Source organism: Coturnix japonica, chromosome 1 (genome assembly GCF_054131305.1).
Source record: "Coturnix japonica strain WE chromosome 1, WE-NBRP24, whole genome shotgun sequence".
Lineage (NCBI taxonomy): Eukaryota > Metazoa > Chordata > Aves > Galliformes > Phasianidae > Coturnix > Coturnix japonica.
Genome location: NC_140663.1, coordinates 154,129,176 through 154,151,557, shown reverse-complemented (window position 1 = coordinate 154,151,557; position 22,382 = coordinate 154,129,176). Strand labels below are relative to the sequence as shown.

Sequence of the window (22,382 nt, the reverse complement as noted above, 5' to 3'; positions counted from 1 at the left end):
TATCCTTTGTGATTTAACTTCTTCCCTTACAGATAAGTGTACGTAACCAGATTTCATTCTTTCAGAAGATGACTTTGAACTACTGTTCTCTTTCATTGCATTGATTAGCTTAAGACTGGTTTATAGGTAGTCTGTTATTTGTCATTCATCTAATATGTATTGACAAAGATAACAAATCAGAGAATAGACGATAGTTTTGTACAGGTCATTGCTTCTATATAAAATATGTTCAGTGTGGCATCCTTCAGTTTATCCTAGACGTTATCCTAATTGTATGACAGTTATACATTATTTAGGAAGATGCACACTAGTGTTCTCTGAAGGTATGTTGCTTATTCATCATAGAATCATCATGGAATCACCAAAGTTGGAAAAGACCTAAAAGATCATCCAGTCCAACCGTTCACCTGTTACCAATAGCTCCCACTAAACCACGTCCCTCAACACCACATCCAAACGTTTCTTGAACACTCCCATGGTTGGCGACTCCACCACCTCCCTGGGCAGCCCATTCCAGTGCCTGACCACCCTTTCTGAGAAGTAATACTTCCTAACGACCAGCTTGAATCTCCCCTGCCGTAGCTTGAAACCATTCCCTCTGGTCCTATCACTGATTACACGAGAGAAGAGGCCAACCCCCAACTCACTACAGTCTCCCTTCAGGAAGTTAGAGAGAGCAATGAGGTCTTCCCTGAGCCTCCTCTATTAAATACTGCACAGTGTTTATCGGCCCTCGATGCTATGTTTTGTAGTTCTGTTACTGTTTGTAGATCTGTTAGTTTTTAGGTAGTATTAAGTTATTTTGGATATTGATTTTTCTAGCTATTTAATCAAGCAAAAGGCATATTCAGTTCTTGTGGAAGACACCGGTCCTATTAAATGGTTTTGTTCTACCTGTGTCCTAAGAACGTTCACATTCCTGGCAATTAATAGTAAAAACAAGAATCTATTTAGAAATTCCAGTTCCCAACATCATAAACTGTTAATCACCCTGGGGAATCTTTAAACACACACAGAGACTTGCTATGAAAAGGAAAGAAAAAAAAATCGTGTCACCATTGAAACAATAGGCTTCTTTCATGTGGAGGACCTAGATATCTGTTAATTACCAACTAGTGTGAGGGCTTTGGAGTCTGGCCCAATGTGCTGAAAGTCTTAACCATCTACTAGCTGCCATAATTTTCAAGGTCCGGAGACTGGTAATGTAATGTATTTCATCTTTATGGACTGTTTATGTAGTAGAACCGTTTTCATTTTTAGCTGTGTTTCTGTCTTAGGGTCTCAGCATTAACTGCTGTCATAGATTCCAGATAGTTGTGTGAACATGGTAATAAAGGACTGATTTAAGTGTTAGATAGTGCTGGGTGAAGTCAAGGAGCATGAGATGTCTTTCCTGTGTCACAACCCACTTATATTACATTACATTGAGACATCAGACCTAAAATTGTGTTCTCTGATTTTCGGTGACTGGGATAGATTAAGAGTCCTGAAAGCCCGTGGTTATAATTGTTCTTGAGATCTCTGAAAACCAGGCTGTAGATGTGTATGAGAACTAAAAATAAATTGATGCCTGAAACCCTTTTTATCTTAATTTCTTTCCATGAATACAACTACATTTTTATCTGAAATAAATAAATAAATAAATGACCCCGATATTTTCTGAGGTAAAACTAGCATTCATAAAATAATCGTTTTGATGGGCTTTGTTTGTGGGTTTGCAGGCAGGTTTGTAAGCCTTCATTGTGATGTGTGGTGATTGATAGGTGAGTGCAAACACAAAGCAGTGAGTGCTTCACTTAGAGTTGCACCTGACATAACAAAGCCCATCAAGATGATGCAGCCTAGCAAAACTGGAGTAATTATTGTGTGTAGATAAAGTAACCACTTTCAAATAAAACTGGAAGTTAACATGTTTGTAAATATGCTAAAAACATTTTGACTACAGCTGCAGAAAACAATGAAAAGGCTTTATAGGGAAGGATCAGGTAAGCCACAATCCCACATACACTTAAATTTGGCACTGTCAAACAATGGAGTGGTTCTGTTCTTACTGCTTCACTCAGCCCTCCCCTGTTAATTTGTGTGGCTGCTTAGTGAAGCTGGTTCAGAGAGCTGGTTGGGATTTAAAAGAAATTATTTATTTGTTTCAGCTATTTTTATCTGAATAAAATTCCCCATCTAATTCACTGTGCAATCTCTTGATATTTCTGCTTCTCTCAGGGAACTGGGGGTGGCCAACGGGCAAAAATTAGCATCTGAAGGTGGATTGCTTTCTAATTTTCTTGTCAGAGTCTCTTGTCTCAGCTTAAAGCGTTTGTGCAGCTGCCAAGTATGAGCCACCTCCAGGTTTGTGCAGAACTCTGTATACAGGTTATCGTGGAAGGTGTTCATTGCTCAGCAGAAATGTCCTGAGATTCCATTTTACTGCATTTTAGGTTGTATTAGACCAAAACTCCTCCAGCCTTCTATGAAAAGTGGAATTGGATGGGCTTCTTTCAGTAGTGACTGGATTTAAATTCTCTATTGTTTTTGCTGTAAAATTCTTGAGTGGCTGCAACTGAATAGCAGCATTGAATAGACGCAGTGAATTGTGGACCTAAACCTTTGCAACTCCCCTATGAGGACAGGCTGAGGGAGTTGGGCTTGTTCAGCCTGGAGAAGAGAAGGTTGCGGGGTGACCTCATTGCAGCCTTTCAATACCTGAAGGGAACTTACACCCAGGAGGGGAGTAAACTCTTCGAAAGGGCTGACAATAACAGGACACGGGGAAATGGTTTTAAGTTGAAAGAGGGAAGATTTAGGTTGGATGTTAGGGGGAAGTTCTTCACTAGGAGAGTGGTTAGGCCCTGGAACAGGCTGCCCAGGGAGGTTGTGGATGCCCCGTCCTTGGAGGTGTTCAAGGCCAGGTTGGACGGGGCCCTGGGCAACCTGATCTAGTAAATGTGTATGTTTGGTGGCCCTGCCAGGCAGGGGGGTTGGAACTACATGATCCTTGAGGTCCCTTCCAACCCGGCTCATTCTGTGATTCTGTGAACCCTTTCTCACAAGAAATGTGCTTCAGGTTTCCAGCAGCGTGTTGGCTGCCTGAGCTTAGTTCTAATATATGAGTTTGGCACTGAAGAGGATGAGTATACTATTTGCTACAATACAATACCCAGACAAAGACTGAGTGATACTAGATGATGGATTGGCAGCCATAATGGAGTTAAAAGGCATGGAGAGGGGTGGGGAGATGCTGCCTCTCTCAAGTGCCTGTATACCAACGCGCGAAGCATGGGGAATAAACAGGAAGAATTGGAGCTCTGTGTGCGGGCAAGTGGCCATGATCTCATTGCGATCACGGAGACGTGGTGGGACAGCTCGCATGACTGGAATGTTGTCATGGAGGGCTATGTGCTTTTTAGGAAAGATCGGCTGGCAAGGCGGGGTGGTGGAGTTGCTCTTTATGTGAGAGAGCAGCTAGAATGTATTGAACTCCACCTGGGCGAGAGTAATGTAGAAGCTGAGAGCTTGTGGGTGAGAATCAAGGGCCAGGCTGGCAAATGGGACACTGTTGTGGGTGTGTACTACAGGCCTCCTGATCAGGAGGAGGAGGTTGATGAGGCCTTCCATAAGCAACTGGAAGTAGTGGCACACTCCCAGGCACTGGTGCTTATGGGGGATTTCAATTATCCAGATATTTGCTGGACGACCAACACGGCCAGGCATGCGAGGTCCAGACAATTCTTGCAGTGCATTGAAGATAACTTCCTGATGCAGGTGGTAGAGGAACCGACGTGGGGTGGGGCATTGCTGGACCTTATTCTCACCAATAAGGAAGGACTTGTTAAGGAAGTAAAAGTTGGGGGCAGCTTGGGATGTAGTGACCATGAGATGGTGGAGTTCGAGATCCTGAGTGGAGGAAGCAAAGCAAAAAGTAGGATTGCTACCCTGGACTTCAGGAGAGCCAACTTTGATCTCCTTCGGGACCTACTTGGGGCTATCCCGTGGGCCAGGGTGCTAGAAGGCAAGGGGGCCTGTGAGAGCTGGTTAGCGTTTAAACGGCTCTTCTTCCAAGCTCAGGATCGGTGCATCCCTGTGACTAAGAAATCGGGAAAAGGTGCAAGGAGACCTGCGTGGATGAGTAAGGAGCTCATGTGCAAGCTCCGCGGAAAGAAGAAAGTACATGATATGTGGAAGAAGGGTCTGACCACTTGGGAACAATACAAGAATGTAGTCAGGGACTGTAGAGATGCAACCAGGAAGGCCAAAGCCCACCTGGAGTTGAATCTAGCTAAGGAGATAAAGAATAATAAAAAAGGCTTTTTTAAATACGTTAACAGCAAAAGGAAGGCTAGGGAGAATGTGGGCCCCATACTAGGTGAGGGGGGCGCTCTGGTAACAGGGGATGCTGAGAAGGCGGAAATACTGAACGCCTTCTTTGCTTCTGTCTTTAGTGAAAGGGCTCTCCCTCAGGAATCCCGGACCCTGGAGGTTGATGAGAGAGTCTGGGGAATGGGAGATTTCCCTTTAGTCAGGGAAGAGGTGGTCCGTGAGTGCCTAGGAAGCATTAAGGTCCATAAATCCATGGGACCTGATGGGGTGCATCTGCGGGTGCTGAGAGAGCTGGCGGAAGTCATTGCTGAGCCGCTCTCTGTAATCTTTCAGAGGTCTTGGAGAACTGGGGAGGTGCCTGAAGACTGGAGGACGGCCAGTGTCACTCCAGTCTTCAAAAAGGGCAAGAAGGAAGACCCGGGTAACTATAGGCCAGTCAGCCTCACCTCTGTCCCAGGGAAGGTGATGAAACAGCTTGTGCTGGATGCCATCTCCAGACAACTGGGTGATAAGGAGGTTATCAGGAGTACTCAGCATGGGTTCACCAAGGGTAGGTCGTGCTCGACCAACCTGGTGGCCTTTTATGAAGATGTCACTAGCTGGGTGGACAGGGGGAGGGCGGTAGATGTAGTCTACCTTGATTTCAGTAAGGTTTTTGATACTGTCCCCCATGACATAACAAAGCTAAGGAAGTGTGGGATAGATGAGTGGACGGTGAAGTGGGTTAAGAATTGGCTGACTGGCAGAGTGCAGAGGGTTGTCATTGGCGGTGCGGTGTCTGGCTGGAGGCCTGTAACTAGCGGCGTCCCCCAGGGGTCTGTGCTGGGTCCGGTCTTGTTCAACATCTTCATCAACGACCTTGATGAGGGGATAGTGACCACCCTCAGCAAGTTTGCTGATGACACGAAGTTGGGAGGATTGGCTGACACGCCTGGAGGCTGTGCTGCCATTAAGCAAGACCTGGACAGGCTGGAGAGCTGGGCAGTAAGAAACCGGATGAGGTTTAACAAAAGCAAGTGTAGAGTCTTGCACCTGGGTAGAAATAATTGCATGCACCAGTACAGGCTGGGGGAAGAGCTGCTGGAGAGGAGCTCTGCTGAGAGGGACCTGGGCGTCCTGGTGGACGACAGATTGACCATGAGCCAGCAGTGTGCCCTTGTAGCCAAAAAGGCCAATGGCATACTGGGGTGTATTAAAAAGAGCCGTGTCCAGCAGGTCGAAGGAGGTGATCCTCCCACTCTACTCTGCCCTGGTGAGGCCTCATCTGGATTATTGTGTCCAGTTCTGGGCTCCCCAGTACAAAAAAGACAGGGATCTCTTGGAAAGAGTCTAGCGGAGGGCCACTAAGATGGTGAAGGGCCTGGAGCATCTCCCCTATGAGGAGAGACTTAGGGAGCTGGGTCTGTTTAGCCTTGAGAAAAGAAGGCTGAGAGGGGACTTGATCCAGGTTTATAAATACCTGAGGTGTGGGAGCCATAGTGGTGAGTCTGGTCTCTTTTCAGTAGTGCATGGGGATAGGACTAGGGGTAATGGGATGAAAGTACAACATAGGAAGTTCCGCACAAATGTGCGGAAGAACTTCTTTACAGTGAGGGTGACGGAGCACTGGAACAGGCTGCCCAGGGAGGTGGTGGAGTCTCCTTCTCTGGAGATATTTAAGACCCGCCTGGACGCCTTCCTGTGTGACATGGTGTAGGAAGCCTGCTTTGGCAGGGGGGTTGGACTCAATGATCTCTAGAGGTCCCTTCCAACCCCTACAATTCTGTGATTCTGTGATTCTGATCATCCAGTTCCAACCTCCTGCTACAGACAGGGACACCTCCCTCTAGACCAGGTTGCTCACAGTCCCCTCCAACCTGGAGGGGCTGAATGCTTCCAGAGATGCTTTGAATGCTTCCAGAGAACACTTAGAATTTTGTATTACAAACTTATGCAGACTGAGGAAAATCTTTTTTTTAAGTGGCTGATAAAAAACTTTCCAAAAAACAAACTACTAATATGTAACAACTGCCATTCAATATGATTAATTGAAAACAAGCATTACAGAAGATCTCAATGCATCTTAAGGGATCGATGTACTGTTTAGGTAACTCACTCATGAAGCTGTTAGACTTGATGAAAAATCATTGAATTGAGATCTATCTAATGTTGTGATATTCGATTACTGGATGATTGTTTGCAAAAAAAAACCAGCCTCAAACAAATCCACAGTTACATGAACTGCAAAATCCTTCCTGACAAGTTTGATCTAGGCTGCTTAGAGCATAAGAATGACAAAGCATGGCATACCCTCGTATGTTTGATTGAATCAAAGAGTACATTGGCTGACTCCTTCAGAGCCAGCTTTGGGAAGTTAATCAGTATGAAAAATAGACTGGATGCACCTTAAAACTGAGGAACAGTACCGTCGGAAACAGCACTGCAAAATACTAGGATCTATGGGCAGCAGACAGTTGAAAAGACACCCCTGTATGATGTGGCAGCCAAGAGCTGATAGTAATGAGTACACTGAACTCAGAATAGATCTCTTTTCTGATGTTATTGACTTTACTTCTGGAATATAATCAAGTTTGAATGATGCACTTCCAGACATATTTTGGAAGTGAAGTAGGTACTGACTGCAGGTGTGTTGGGAATGTATATCTGTGCACTTACTGTAGATGGTGACAAAAAAGGGAAGTCTGAATTTGTTGAAGTCATTTGATCATGGTTAATATCTATGCATAAACAGAGGGGAAAGCCTTCTGGAAGCATATTCTTGCAAATACAGAAGTCACATAATATGCAGAATTTAAAAGATAATGTGAACGTTCATAAAGGAGAAGATTAAAGTTGTAGATGGTTAATATTAATTTGAAATTGTTTAGCCATGTAATCTGTGTCCATTTTTAAACAGAAAAATGTAGAAGTAGGTAGTGTGGTTCCTGAGTTAAGCGGTAAGATATTAAATAGCGTATATTTATGTCTATAGTTACTTTGCTAATATGCAGCTGTTTGGATTCAGGTCTTTGTGTGCTGAAACATTTCAGTGGAAGTTCTTGTGAAAGTAATTTCATCCCATGCTGACAGCTAGTAGAGACTATCTTGCTTTGGCCATGGAAAGTTAAAGTAGTCTGACCCTTGGTACATGATTTTCTCACAGGTCTCATAAGCCTTTTCTTTTCACTGGTGCTTGGATGGACACTCCAGTTTGACACCAATGTAGGACAAAATTTGATGTCCTTATGAATATTGCTGGTTTTAAGGAAGTGGTTTCAGGACTTTTCTGTCATAATTCCACTACCAGGCCTACAGTTCCAGCTCCTTGGATCAGAGACACTCTGGTTAATATGGTGTATAGGTGGATTTGTCTCCTTGTTATTTTGGTGTTGCATTCTGAAAAAACAAACCAAAAAGCAAAACCCAAACAAACTAAAAAACACACAAAGAAGAAAACGTAAGTTATTTCTGTAGAAAGAGAGCAGGTATGTAATCCGCCATTATCACGAGACAGCTGACATTTCTTCAGCTATTTGCAGTGAGTGTAACAATGGATCTGTATGCTGAGTAATAAAGGAGCTGTCAGATTGCATTGAAAGATGTGCAGACAAGTGATGTTTGCCTAAGAAGATTTCCATCACTATATTTGACTTGATACAAACTGTATATTTAGATATTACCATTTATGTCATGTGGTGAGTGATTTTTCTTCCCGGTGTCCAAAGCTGGAACCTGTCAGGGGTCTTCACTGTTAAGGCTACCCAGGAGCAGAATCAAAGCAGACACAGGTGCCTCAGCTACTACTGCTTCAAAACAGAGGTTATTCTGAAGACAAGAACACTATTGCATGTTATTCAGTGCAGAATTCCTGCACTAAAACTGCTGATTGGGCCTTGGGCCTGCTTCCACTTCAGGAGATCTAGGAATGACTCTGCTTTGTTAATTAAAAATAAAGGAACTCGACCCATAATTGGACACTCAGTGGTTGTATTTGCTTGGCATAATAATTAATTTGTGACATCAGTTGCTGGGCAGCACAGATGGAGAGAACAGTAGATAGGTTGTAGTAGGGTGGAAATGTGCATGGATAATATTTCCTCTGTGAAGCATAATATCCTTGAATTTCATGGAATACCATGCAGGTTAATTGGCTCTATATAGTAAAGTTTTTTTCAGGATGGACAACATGTCTTTCTGGAGAGGCAATAGAGTACTCTATCGTGAGACTAGAGGAAAACATGGCTAAAATGAACAATGAGAGATTGTGCTAATAAGGAGCATTTGTCACACAACAGGGGGTAAGATGCTGTTATAGTCATGTTGTTATCTTTACCGTGGGACAGAAAATGCAGGCATCCAGTGACTGGCTGTGGATCTGTTAGGTACAAGCAAGCATATACACAGTCTGCCAAGTGATGAATGTACTTAATGGTTTGTCAGGAGGAAGGACATTGGGGTATATCTGGAGTCAATGACTGCACAATTTGGACTTTAACATAGAATCACAATGGACTTTTAGTGTAGTAGTATAGTACTATTACATTTTTGGTTCAGCCTGCCTGCTTTTGTAGGATACTGAACTTATATGGGGGGAGTCTCAGAAGTTTGTTATGTCTGTGGGTATGATTTGTGGTGATGTACATCACAGAAACTGTGAGGATATTAACTCTATCTGCAATAAAAGGGGGCAGCAGGCTATGTACTGCCTAGTGCGTTTATTTTATTTCTATCACTATAATGTCAAAGCACCTTATGTTCTTTGATGCATTTCTTCTCCCGTGAGGAGACTAAGTGACTTTTCCAAGTTCTCAGAGAAATGTGCAACACAAATAGGAACTGACTCTTGGTTTCTTTGGTCTAAACTCATTTCTTCATTCGCACGACATCCTGTTTCCGCATAGGACTTTCTGGTAGTATTTATTCTCTCGTTTGAGGCAATCAATTGAAAAAATATAGCAGTTCTGTGGGTAAATTATGGTTTTGGTGCCCTAAAAAAAGTAACTGAGTGGAATGTAGTGAATTGTTGATGTTGCTGATGTCTTATTTGGTCTCTTATCCATATAGAACAGCTGTCTCAGCTCTTTTATCTGGTCAGTCTTATGAGGAAGAGGCAATCTGTTGTGTCGTATTGCAGATATAATTTCAAACTCTCCCAAGAGAAATAGCTTCTGGTTCTGCATCCTTAAAATGAATGGTTGTGGTGCCACTGGTAGCTATTGAGTGTGGTGATTTTGGATGGCACTTTACAAAGTCTCTAAGATGCCAAGTGCCAGAAGCTGGAAGATGAAAATGGTCCCTCTTCTGGTATATGACTCCACCAAGTCCCAGAATGTCTATATGTCTATATATATTTTACTTTGTATTTGCTGTCAGCTGCTGTAGGAGCTTTGACTCCATCAAGTCCCAGAATGTCATCCAGAATGATGGTTCTGGTTTCTGTCTACTAACGTTCTTCAACAACGCATTTTAGAATGCACATCTCTGTGTGTTTGCTCAGTGACAGCTCGATTTCCTCACGCTAAAACGGTATTACTCATGGGAGCATTTAACTTTTGGTTTAAATAAAGCTTAATTTTGTTTGCAAATCATCTTGAGAGCATGTGATGAAAAATGTTTTGGGCTTCTGTAGAAGTGATCAGTAGAGGAACAGTCTTAATCTATTGTTTTTTATTATCCCAGCTCATCTCTCTTCTCAGAAATAGAGCCACGTGTTACATGTAATTATTATCATCAGAGATCAGTTGGTCTGTCTTAATACTTACATGGCAAATCAACTATAAAATTGGATGTCTCATGGTACTTCTGTGAAGAGAGGTTACATTCCTTCCTTCAGGAAGTTACTGGTTTTTGGAGGACTACTTTTTGTTTCAGTCTATTATGTCAGAATGTTCACTGTTCCTTCAAGGTAATGTTCTCCACTCATAAAAATGGGAGTGCCACTATGACTCTTAGTCGTGTTTTATGTTGGGTCACAGTAGATAAGGAATGTGATTAACATTTTATAAGTGACTTTTTAGGGCAGGCATAAACATTTAATCTGTATTTCGTTTTTCAGCTGTTGGTCGTATAACCTCTTCAGAGACGTTCTGTTTGGGGTGGGGGGTGAATGTGTATGGAAAAGGTATCACTGTACCTTTTTTTGACTAATTGAAAGGACAGAGCTGATTGATGGCTTTAAAATTAGTAAATTTTAAATATGCTGGCTTGTTCCTGAAGTATCTTATATATAAATGTTTCTGATTTCTGGTAGAAAGGTCAGTATTGATGTGTGATGCTGAAATGAAGAACTTGGGAATCATAAATTCAGGAGAAAGTTGACAGCAGTTTATAAGAATTAGTGCAGGTTTGTAAAACAACGAAGCAGAAGAGAAAAATAGCTACCTTTACTAATTACCTTGTCTTTGCATTAAAGAAGAAAACGCAGTTTGTGTTTAAGATCACTAGAGGGAGCCAAGAGGAAGAAGAGGGGGAACCATTGAAGACGTGTTTGCGTTTTTAGGAGTACCTTGCACAGAAGCATCCATCTAATCCTTACTGCTTCATCTACAGCACAGCTGCAGGTCACTGCTCTCTATTCCCACACATTCAGTTCAGTGATCTCAGTTTTCTAGTTCTGAGAGAGGCCAGAAGCTTGGCTGCCTTTTAGTTGGGTGAAGGAAAAAAGACCTACCTCTACACATATTGTACCCCTTTTTACCTTCTCTTGTGTTTGAGTGAGTAGGCACGTGTAAACTTGTTTTTCAGTGCAGTGTGTGTGTGGAGATAAACTGTAGGTGACGAAAAGTTTTAGTGGCATCAATGTAGAATGGCTACATTATGGGGGTTTGAGGAAAAATGAGCATCTGCAGGTTTGTATTACGGTACAAAAGCACAAAGTTACTGTAAAATCTCTTATTTTATGGGATTTTAGAAGTGTCACTGAATACACTTTTTGTTTTGTTTTCTTGTAAAGCCAAATGCTTTGACTTGAAGTGTGATGTCTCTATAGGGCAAATAATGTAAGTCATTTGTTTTAGTCCCTGCACACCATACCTGATAAACTGCCATAACTTCAATGGCCTGGGCTCTGTAAGAATAGAAAGAAATCCTTTTGGGTGGGTTCCTTTAGTTTGGGGATTTTGAATTTTTATTTCTATTTAATTTTTTTTTTTTTTTTTTTTTTTAGTATTTTAACATTTCTCTTCTTGATATCTTGATACCAACTTGCTGCTTTGTAGAACTGAATATTGATTGCCCAGGGTCTTGGCACTGAGCAGTTTTAGAGGAAGGAAGGACATTTTTCTAGTTGTTTTTTAAGGCTGCTTAGGGCTTTGGAATGCTGGGAGTAATCTTGGAGGAGGTAGGCAGACTGTAAGTGGGTGATTAAATGAGCAGAATTAATATACATTACTACTTGTTTATCGTCTGCCTCTGTAATTTATTGCTACCACACTCACTATTCAAGCTCTTTAATTTCTCTTTCCCCTTTTAGAAAACAAAGGGTAGGAATAATGGAATGCCTTCTGTTTTCTTCCCTCGTTGGACTTTATTAGATGGCATAATTTAAGAAAACAAGGACAAACATTTCTCAAAAGGACTCTAACTGTGTATTAGCCTGAGGTCTCTCATCACTGTAGAGGAAACAAATATAGTGGAATTTAAATATGTGGAGGCTGGGATCCTTTAGCAGTGCACAGACATTTTTATCAGTGTACTTTTAGATTATGAAGAATTGTTGACTATTCATAATTACATCATCCTTCTACTTGGGATGGCTACAAATTATGAATAGAAGAAAACATTGTTACTTTTGAAATATTTAATAACCTCTTGGAAAAAACAACAACAACAGGTAATATTTATAGATGTTTTTATGCCTATAGAGCATTTCTCAATCAGAATGTGCTATGAATACTTTTGTTAATGTTGTGATGCACCATTTATCCAGTGGGGTCCCTTAATATGCAACTAAAACATCCAGTGGGGATGTGGGAGTGGGGATTCTCTTAAAAAGAAAACTACATGGTGGAAAGGAATCATAGAATCATAGGATCACCAAGGTTGGAAAAGACCTAAAAGATCATCCAGTCCAACCATTCACCTATCACCAATAGCTCCCACTAAACCATGTCCCTCAACACAGCATCCAGTCCTTCCTTGTACACCTTCAGGGATGATTTAACATGCTCGTATTTTAGTGTGTTCTTAGGAAAAGCCAATCCCTTCAGTAGTAGCCCAAGGGCAGAGTTCTTACCATTTAAATCTAGCTACGACATTTATTCAAGTGCTGTGATACCATTATATATGAATATAATATATAATTATTATATATTAATATATATCACATACTAAAAACAAACAAACACACAAACAACAGCAGTCAATTCCACTTAAAGATAATATTTCACCACTACTTCACTGCACTAGTTGAGAACAAAATGCCACTTGGTGTCACCTGTTGCAATACTTTTGGGTACAGAAGGAGCAGCACTAATTCATTCCCAGTGCTGTTGTGTCAATCCAAAACCATAGGAATGCCATCTTCCAATGATGTATTTTGTAAAGCACAGGCACAAATCACAACACGCTTTGCAGATAAGAGCACAGATCTGCTGCTCTGAAGATGGCTCAGCACCTCCTGTGCAAATGCAGAAGTGTGCTGTGAGGTTCAGGGAGCAGGGACTGCTGCCTCCCTGTGCTTAAAATAGCAGAATGATTGAAGCCAGGCATGCTGCTGATCCTTTCCCCTTCAAAGGTGGGATTTTCATTACTGCTCCTTGCCTTGGTTAGGAGCTAGGATGGTGGGAAAAAGATATTTGCCCTATAAAAGGTGAATATTTCTGCTGTACTCCTCCAAAACACCTCTCCAAGGTGTTTTCCGTATTTGTTTTGTTGTTGTCTGTAATGTAGGGCTGTGAATAGTGACCAGAAGTGAGCCCTAAATGCATCTGTCTAATGCTGGTGTGCAGCAGGGCTTGTTCAAGGAAAGACTGGATGTTGTGTTGAGGGACATGGTTTAGTGGCAGCTATTAGTAATAGGTAAACGGTTGGACTGGATGATCTTCTGGTCTTTTCCAACCTTGGTGATTCTATGATTCAAGCAAAGGTTGTAATGTACAGAATTACTTTGAATAATGTGGCACTTTAATTGGCCTTAGCTCTATGGAGCAGGAGACAGGAGGTCTCCAGGAGGTGAAATCTCCCCCCCAGGCTGTTGATCTTGGCATAAATGCAAGCTCAGTTAGATCCATTCCAGGGCTTGGCCAAGCTCTGTATGAGGATGGATTTCAGTATCCTACAGTGCTAGTGGTGCCTGGTCAAGATTTTTCCTTCCCCTGCTCTTGATATAGCTTCAGAGAACCACTCGCACCTCCCTTGGGATATAGAACCATAGAATGGCTTGGGTTGGAAGGGACCTTAAAGCCCACCCGGTTTCAACCCTGTGCTGTGGGCAGGGCTTAGCTCAGGCTGCTCTGATGTATGTGGCACTTGCTGCGGAGTAGCTGCTGAGAAAGAAGAACACAGCATTAAAAATCCCCTTAATTGCATTCTGCTCTATAAGTGCATTTGATAATAGCTGCTAGTGACTAGTGCAGAATATTTTAATTGCATGGGTTTTTTTTCCCTGTCGCTTCAGCCCTTATAAAGATGCTTTAAGCTACTGTGGCTCCCCATGAGGTTGAAGTTTAGTTTAGAATATACTGCAGTTTAATTGTTCTTTTCCCCACAGTGTTATGAAAATGAAACAATTCTGATCTTCACGTTAGAAACAGAGCCCGGCAGGAAAGAGCAGCAACTTCAGCTCCTCTGGGCAGGACTCCTTCTATTGAAAGATGTCATGCGTTATCGTGTTGGTTTTATCTTTATCTTGTCAAAACAAACCATTGTTGGGCGCCTTTATTTGCATTCTCAGCAGGAAAGCAAGGTGAATAATTTAATTGCAGCAGCCTCTGCCACGTGATTGGGGCGAGGACCCGTCAGAGCTGCCCCCCGTGCACTGGGAGACTTGGGAGGGGAATGGAAACTTACAGCGGCGATGTGAAATTTGTTTCATCTTCTCCTTTAACCCGAGGAGGATCTCTCAGCGGAGCTCCATCCGTGTTCTTTCGCTTTACACGCGATCCTCTGACGTGGAGGGAGGCGAAGAGGGCGGGGGGGAGCGAGCCCATGAGAAAGGCGAGAGCGAGCGAGTGGGAAGCGGGGAGGGCGGTGGGAACATTGCACAGGCAGCCACGGGGCTACTCGGAGCTGCCCCTGGCACACGAGAGAGTCTGGCTGCAGGGAAAGGGGAGTGGAAATTTACAGCTGCTCTGTGTGTGTGTGTGTGTGTGTGCATGCTCTAGCGCTCACTGCTGCTCACGCTTCTCTAGAGGGTAACAGTTGCTCCGCGGAAGGAGAGCGAGAGGCTGAATTCTGGGATCTGCTTTCCCCTCCACGTGTCAAGAAGGAGGAAAAGCTGACATTAGATGGGAGATAACTGAAAGCCCCCCCGCCTGGCCATGCTGGCAGAGAGCTGTCTTCAGCACCTCGCCATGGTGCCGCGCTGTGCTGCCTAGGCACGCCTGGACCCTCCTGCACGCAGTAAGTACCGGCCGACATCATCTCCTTCGAATGACATGAAGTTCAGTAATTGGACAAAACTTTCTTTTTTCTAGTTAGAAATAGTGTTTCTCTAATAAACCGCTCAGTTATTTATTCTCTATAGTTACGCCGTTAGCTTTTTATAGCTTTGTAAACTGTGTTACCAGGAGTGGCTTTTAAAAGAAGGCAATCCTAAACAATACGCCGTCTGTTACATAAGGGACTGGCTCGGTGACCAAACCCTCCGTGTCCATGGAATATCTCTGGAAATGGGTGTATTTACAGCGTGGTTTCCAAAAATAAAATATCTGCAATATATCATTGCTCTTGCTCCTCTCTGCTGACTGCCTGCAGCTGCGAACTCTCTCCTGAGATGCAGAGGACTGAGAGCACAGCCACTTGCATAAGAAACTCAGGAGCTGCTAGGGATGAATGTAAGATGAGCATGTGTGTGAATTGTCACAAGAAACTGCATATGTAAATCAGCCATCTTGCTATTTATAGCCAATAGGTCGTGTCAACCTGAAATTCTAATTTCATGAAATGGGCTATTTGTGGGGAGGTTTTTAGTGAGGCAGAACCTAACGTTGAGCTTAATGGAAGTTTTCTGTGAGCAATTGTCTTGGAATAATTACTGCAATAAAGTGAAATTACTGCTACGGTGAATTCTTTTCATATATTCTGAAGCTACTAAAGCAGCACATCAGGTTTGCTGAAGACATGGCCAATAATGCTGTATAGAGGGGTAACTCAGTAATACTGAGCAAAAAGAAAAGTTGTGTTACAATTCCTCGCTGATGGATTTAGAGGTAGCCCTGTTCCCTCTTGGTTGCTGCCAATGTTATTTAAATTATGTTACCATTTTTCATTATCCCTATAATTATTATTATTACTAGAAATGGAAATTTAACCTGGTTTCCCTTTTACTTTAAGTAAATGAAAAGCTGTTAAGGGCTGTTATCTTAGAATTTTATGACCTCAGAGTCTTAGGCTTAGTGATCCCTTTCTGCAGGACTGAGTTCGTGGGATTTTTGCTGTGGATTGTACATAGGCTTGAATTATTAATATTTTAGGTTTGAGAGACTTCATGACTTCATATTCACAAGTGGAAACAGGGATCCCAAATATTTTACCTAATTAATCCTGCTGGTTATAGTGGCTGTAAAATCCACTGCTTTCTTATCTTTCTAGTTTTATTCAATGTAAAATAATAACCTGATAATTCTAATTAGCCTGTTAGCATGAGTGGGAGAGTCTGTGTGATACAAGAATGGCTGAGGAAGGTATGAGTGTGGTAACCCAGGATGGAGTTTTTGCAAGGTTTTAGAACCTGAATGTTACCTGGCATTGGTGTGCACCAGGCTGTTTTTTGTTCCCTGATGTGGCTCACCACATGGCCCAGCAAAGAGCTACACCAGTCCAGGTGCAGGGCTGTGAGTAGGCATGGAGTAGGATGGCACTGTCACGGAACAAAGGGATTATCAAACTGCAGCCTCAATGACCTGATGGCCATTCAGTGTTTGAAAGACTGTATTGTTTTAGTTTTTTGTTGTTGTTCTTCTTCATTGAATGGACATTCAGATATTCAACAGAAAATGAAATTATTGCTTTTTTTAATTGCTTCTGTAGAGCTGCTTCACAGCATTACAATGGAGGACCACCATGAGCACCTTCAGTTTCATACTATTGAACAGCTACATGATATTATCAATATTATTTCATGATTATTTTCCAGAGGTAGGCACATTAAGGGCAGACCTGTCTACCTTTCCTCTGTGATCTTTACAATGCTTACAACCTGTTAACAAAGGTGTTTCTGACAGTAGTAGTATTACTGCAAGGTTTTGTATGTTTCAGGTGAAGTTTAATTCACCTTTGTACCAGGCAGGATCTTTCAAGACTAGAAACACAACAAGTAACCAACAGAACAAGGCTTATTCATAAATATCTGAGTTTAAAAAAACACATTTGTTGGAAGCAGGTAGCATTCATTGAGCCTATCTTCAGAACTGTCCTCAGTTCTTGTAATCCACTGTCTGACTTGCAGTGTACTTTGAAAAATCTGTAACTTGTTGTGGATTTTCAAGAGAAGTTACTTGTGTAGGTCTCTTTCCTTATGCCTGCCAAACGTAGCGTGGATCATGTGAGAGGACTGTGTAGACTTGTCAAGGTGATCAGGAGTCTTCTATTTCCTGGTGTGAGCTCCTGACTATAATTGCAGCAACCTTCTGAAATACTGTTGGAGGGAGGCGTGAAGGGCGAATAAAGTATCTCTTTCATTATATAGAGACTGATTGCGCAAAATTACCAAGCAAGTGTACTAATTCAGGCCTAAAATATATGGCTTCTAGGCACACTGATGTGAATGGAAAATGAAAGCCTTTATTTCCAAAGAAGATCTCACTCGTATTAACTTACTGAAATGCTTTTATTCTGATAAATAAGTAGATGAAGGTTAGGAACTAAGAAAAGGGTAATGTCAGATACTAGAGAGGAAGGAAATTATTCTTGCATTCATTGTTGGATAGCAAATTGCTTGTCCGGAGGAACATCTGAGAAGAATGCACTGATGGGATCACATGCTCTCATTCTTGCCTTTGTGGGCAGGAGGTGTTTGTTTTTGAACTACTTAACTGAGCCACATTATAGTGGGATTGGCTGATGGTGTTGCTGTCTGCATTTTTCCGTCATTTTCTTACAAGATCAGCTGTGCTGTAATCTTTTAAGAAAGAATATGATAAAGAGCAAAGAACTTGGGGAGGGTGCCTGTAAGCAGAACTAGATCTCATAGTGTGCTTCACAGCTGTATTGAAGAGCTCAAGCTGCACTGATTCTGTTTTCCAGCACCTTCTCTTTGTGAGCATATAAACTGGCAGAAGAGAGATTCTGAAGACTGGTAAAGCATATGCTTTAGTGTTAAACAATCTAAGTTTCATTCCTGAACTGATTTTCATTTATTTATTTATTTTCATGTGCACTTGGGTAAGCATTCTCATTGTTCTGTGCTTCAGCTTCTCCCTCTGCAGAGGGAGGGGAGTAATGGTATTCACACAGCATTTTTGGAAGAGTGTTTTCCATCTTAATTAAGTACTTGCAGAGTTGGAGGCCTCTGAGGGAAGGCATGTTCTGAGTATAAAGGGTTGTTATCTCTGTCAAGCTACCGGATATCCTTAGAGCTCACTTCTTATAAACCTCATGTGCCTCTGGATGCAATTTACTGCTTTGGGCTATGTGAAATACTTCTTTTTTTTTTTTTTTTTTTTCAGGCTTGAACAGATGCAGCAAGATGTGCAGAAAGTGTTGCTTTAAAATTATCTTTTGGTGCTTCTGTTACTAATCTAAAAGAAAATCAACACATTCCCCTCCCTCCCCCAACCTTAAACAAGCATTCCTTGAAAGTATTTATATAAAAGTAAGGCTCAAAAGAAGTGCTGGACTCCCCAGCACTGAAGGCTGAAATGTTCTGTTTGTATTGATGGCAACTGCAGACTTTGGAAACCATAATTCCTTATGTGGTGCTGCCAGGGCATTTCCCCTGTGAGTGGGAGAGGCAGTCTCAAAGGCTGTGAGAGTCAGGACGGTGAGACACAGATGTTTCTTTTGTTCACCTTGTACACTTCGCAGAAGAGTTCTGATGAAACATCATCCCAACTGATGTTTTATAAGGTGGCTTTCCACTATTAGGAATTCAGAAATGACTACAATGCATTTTTGATGTTATAAAAACATATGTTGCTGAACAACCATTAGATGGAAAATGTTTTCCTAGAAAGTAGGAAAGAAAAGGGCTCATTCAGCTCTGTCCTTTGCTGCCAGACAACAGTGTCAAAAATTTATGAACAGATGCTCTGTAGTGTGCCTGTTAAAGGAAGTTATTTCAAAATCTCAAAGCTCCAATGGTTAGAAACCTGTACATTTTTAGCTGTAGTTTATTCATTGGTAGCTCACAGCCATTTGCTTGTGTACAAATAGTACATTATTATTTTGGCTGAAATTACTTCTTGGGCTTCCCTGTGTTTTTCTTCTAAGCTTACCCTGGTTTTATTTGGCTTGCACGTTCACTTGTGTACAGTATTCCACATGGGGTTTCATCAGAACTTTGTACAAAAGCATAAATGCCTTTGTATTTTTACTGGAGATTACTTTTTAATTCATCACAGATTTGTATTTGTCTTTATCTCATCTGTAAAATACGAGTGTAGTGACCAGGTATCTGTCATTATTGAGGAAAGACATCTTGAAGCAGACATTCATCTGCCCTACTGTTGTGTGTTGTCTGATACTTTCTACTTTTACTTTTTTATTCCATTTTTACTTTTCCAGTCCTAAAGGCTGTCTGGTTTCTCCGCAATGATATTCCAGTCCTCTTTGGTATTGATGGCGTCTTCCTATTTTGAGCCATCATAGTTTTTTGGTGGGGCCTCAGTTCCTGTGCCTCTCTAAATAAGATCCTCTCGCAAAATCGCTATTGCCTTCTCAGAGGATCAGTTTCTACTTACATGGTAATTTTCCTTTGGCTAGTTAATTTTTTTTTAATATTCAAGTTAATGCCCTTTCATGTCAGGTGTATGGGATCTACTGTATTTTCTTTGCCTTGTACTTCATTAATAAGAGACTGTAGAATGAGCTACCTCTGAACTTCTGAACTGACTAATCAGTTTTAAGCAACTCTAACAGAGGGCTAGATATCTTGAAAATACTGAGTTCTGAAAGAAAGCAAAGTGAAAATAAGTCACAAAGTGAATAGGGAATTTAAACCAGATGAGTGCTTCTACTGAAGAAGAAAGCTTCAAATTAAAGGTTAAAGAGCAGAGAGCTGATAGAAGGAGGAGGACGAAGCAGAAGTGCCACAGCTGTGGATACACCCTTTGCCAGAGCTCAGTCTTTTGCAGTTGCTTGCAAATCCACTCAGGAGAAACAAATCTTAGGGAAGGGAGTCTTGTTTTGCAGTGTGCCCCATGGAATAGTTGGTGCTAAGACTAAGTGGTAAAGTGGTACAACTTCCTAATCTTGGCAAAGTGATTTTACCACTTCTTGCTTCTTTCTGTATCTGTGAATAGTGTATATCCCCTAGGATACTCAACAGGGAAAAGCAAAAGGGTCTTGAATACAATAGTAACCTTCAATTGCCAGTATTATTTAAGTGATGGATCATCTATTTCCAGATGCTGATGGGTTAAAAAACATCCTAAATTTAAGAGAGGTCTTTGATGCACATCTGGGACTCTTTTAATGGCCATTATTCCTCCTTTTCTCTGTATTTCTTTCCATATACAGTGGATGCTTTGCTTTGTGTGTAAGACTGATAAATGAAGTGAAACAGAGTCTTGTCTCTGCTCAGAAGGGGGATGGACTAAACAGTCTCTTGAGTCCCTTCCTGCCACATTGTCATCAGTTTTTGTCATTGTGATCAGAACAGTGGTAGGGTATGAAGTGAAGAGAAATGAGCGCTTATCACTCAGCATTGCTGTGTTGTCTCAGTCATAAGATGGACTGTACAGAGGAAAAGTGCTAGCTGGGTTACTGGACTGTAGCAAAATTAGTGATTATTTACATACAATATACTCTAGACGGCTATGTGGGTTACCTCTTTGGGAGGAAGCATACTTGTAGCTCATAGCAATATGTCACTTAGATATGTAGATTTATTTTTTAAGACTCATGACTGCTTCAATGTAACAATCAAATTATTTCCCCCTTTGCTTTCCCTTGTGTAGTGACCTCTAGGAGGGGAAGATGAAAAAATATCTGTGGTAGTCTGAGCAACCCTACTACACCTTGATGGTATTTCTTCTAAAATGCATCCTGCCAGTGAAGGTTGTGCTCACCAGATGTCTCTCAGATCTTCACATACTCATGCTTTGTCTTTACAAATAATAAAAATATGCAGAATTGGTCCCTTTTGTGTGTTCTGAAGTACTGATCTAATTGCAGTATGTGTGAGGTTACGGGGTGCTTGGTGCTTGCTAGCGGCTTTCAAACAAATGTGTTGTATAATACTGCCTTTGCCTGTAAGATGAAGTGAGCTAAGTGATGAGAGGCCCAGCCTTTTCCAGTGCTTGTGTATAGCTGAGCATTTCCAAATGAGTTAGTCATGAGTATACCCAGTATTCAGTCTTGCACGTTGGCAAGTTGAGGTGTGACTCCGCTCTGTTGCTAGTCAGAGGGTGCTGCCAAAAATCACAGTTTCGAGCTCCATGGGAGCAGCCCTGAGCGCTCATTTTGACTCCTTCGTTGAGAGCTCAGCCAAGTATTGAAGGTTATGTAGCCAAAACTGCAGAAATGAAAATTAGTTTGAAGCAAGTCATGAGGAGCTTGTAAATGGAAATCTGGAGGAGGAGAGCTTTCGGAACTTGAACATGAGAATATTTCTGTAAAACTGACCGAGCAACAAGTGAGAAGCTATCTAAAAATTCACCAGCTCTTGACATTATTAAGGAACTTCTGGTTTAAATGTCTCCTTTGTGTTATAGGAACTGTTCTTGTAAAGATAATCTGCAAATATCTTGAAATGTTTTTAATAAGATGCTAGGACAGAATAGCTGCTTCTTTTGTTTTGTTTTAAATATTCTTCTCTTGTTTGAATTTTGTCCTTGACTATTTATGTGATTGCTGCTTATATTTGTAACACCATATACATGTAACCTGGGCATTAGTTCCATAGGGTGTTTTGGGGTTATTAACATAGGGATGTATGGCACAAATGGGACTGTACTTCTGATGGACCCTGAAGTGAGAGGTGTTGGTTGGGACTATGTGGGGAAAAGCATGACACAGTGTTATTATGACTTTTGTATCATATATTGCCCTCATTTAATTCTCTTCTTTAAAACATCTTGTATAAAGTTTTTTCTGTTGTTGTTGTCATTGTTGTATGAGTTGAAAAGGAACAAGGAAGTGGAAGGGATTTGTTTATGCATTTGTGCTGTGCTAATGTGTTAAATATGTGTGAGGAGGGTTGGTGTTGATGGTTGTCTTTTGTTGTGGAAAGAGTTGAAAAATACTCAGTTTGTTTTTTTTTCCTTTCCATGTTGTACAAGCTGGTGCTGTGCTCTCCCTATAAAGTACTACTTGCCTTAACGAGTACATTCCCATCCTTAGTCTTTCTGTTGACTTCAGTAGGTCTTTGTATCAGACTCTAAGTAAAACCCATGGGAGTTTGCAACTCAGTGGTTTATAGGATCACAAACTAAGATACTTGGTTTCTTTCATGTATAAATAGAGTGACTTGGTATTTGCCTTTCCAGCCATACGAAGAAGGAATGTCTTAAATTAAACAAGCAAACATATTTTCACTGAAGTGCTTGATCTTTCATTTAAATGTCATGAAAACATTTGTGTCCCCATTTGGGCCTAATACTCTGTTTCGGATTTAATTCACACAGTGTTTTTACATAAGTGAGATCTGATCCACAGGTTCTGATGGATTCTTGAAGTCTGTCAGACTTAAGGAATTAGCCTAAGTCATGTCAAGACCCTCTAGACTGAAAAAGAAAAGCAGCTGAAGAAGAATGAGTGATGGCTGATAA

The 22,382-nt window shown here is 41.5% G+C and overlaps 1 protein-coding gene across 5 annotated transcripts in view; it reads left to right on the top strand.

Moving 5' to 3' along the window:
- Positions 1-22,382, top strand: part of CAB39L (calcium binding protein 39 like) — a 58,333-nt gene that overhangs the window by 691 nt on the left and 35,260 nt on the right. For 3 of the 5 annotated variants that reach the window (XM_085536186.1, XM_015851824.3, XM_085536185.1), the window contains exon 1: positions 14,687-14,853. The exons of 1 other annotated variant lie outside the window; for it this stretch is intronic. The gene's annotated coding sequence lies outside the window, so the exon portion shown is untranslated. Of the gene's footprint in view, positions 1-14,686; positions 14,854-15,176; positions 15,288-22,382 lie in introns of those variants that run through there. One more of the 5 variants, XM_085536183.1, reaches the window with a different exon arrangement.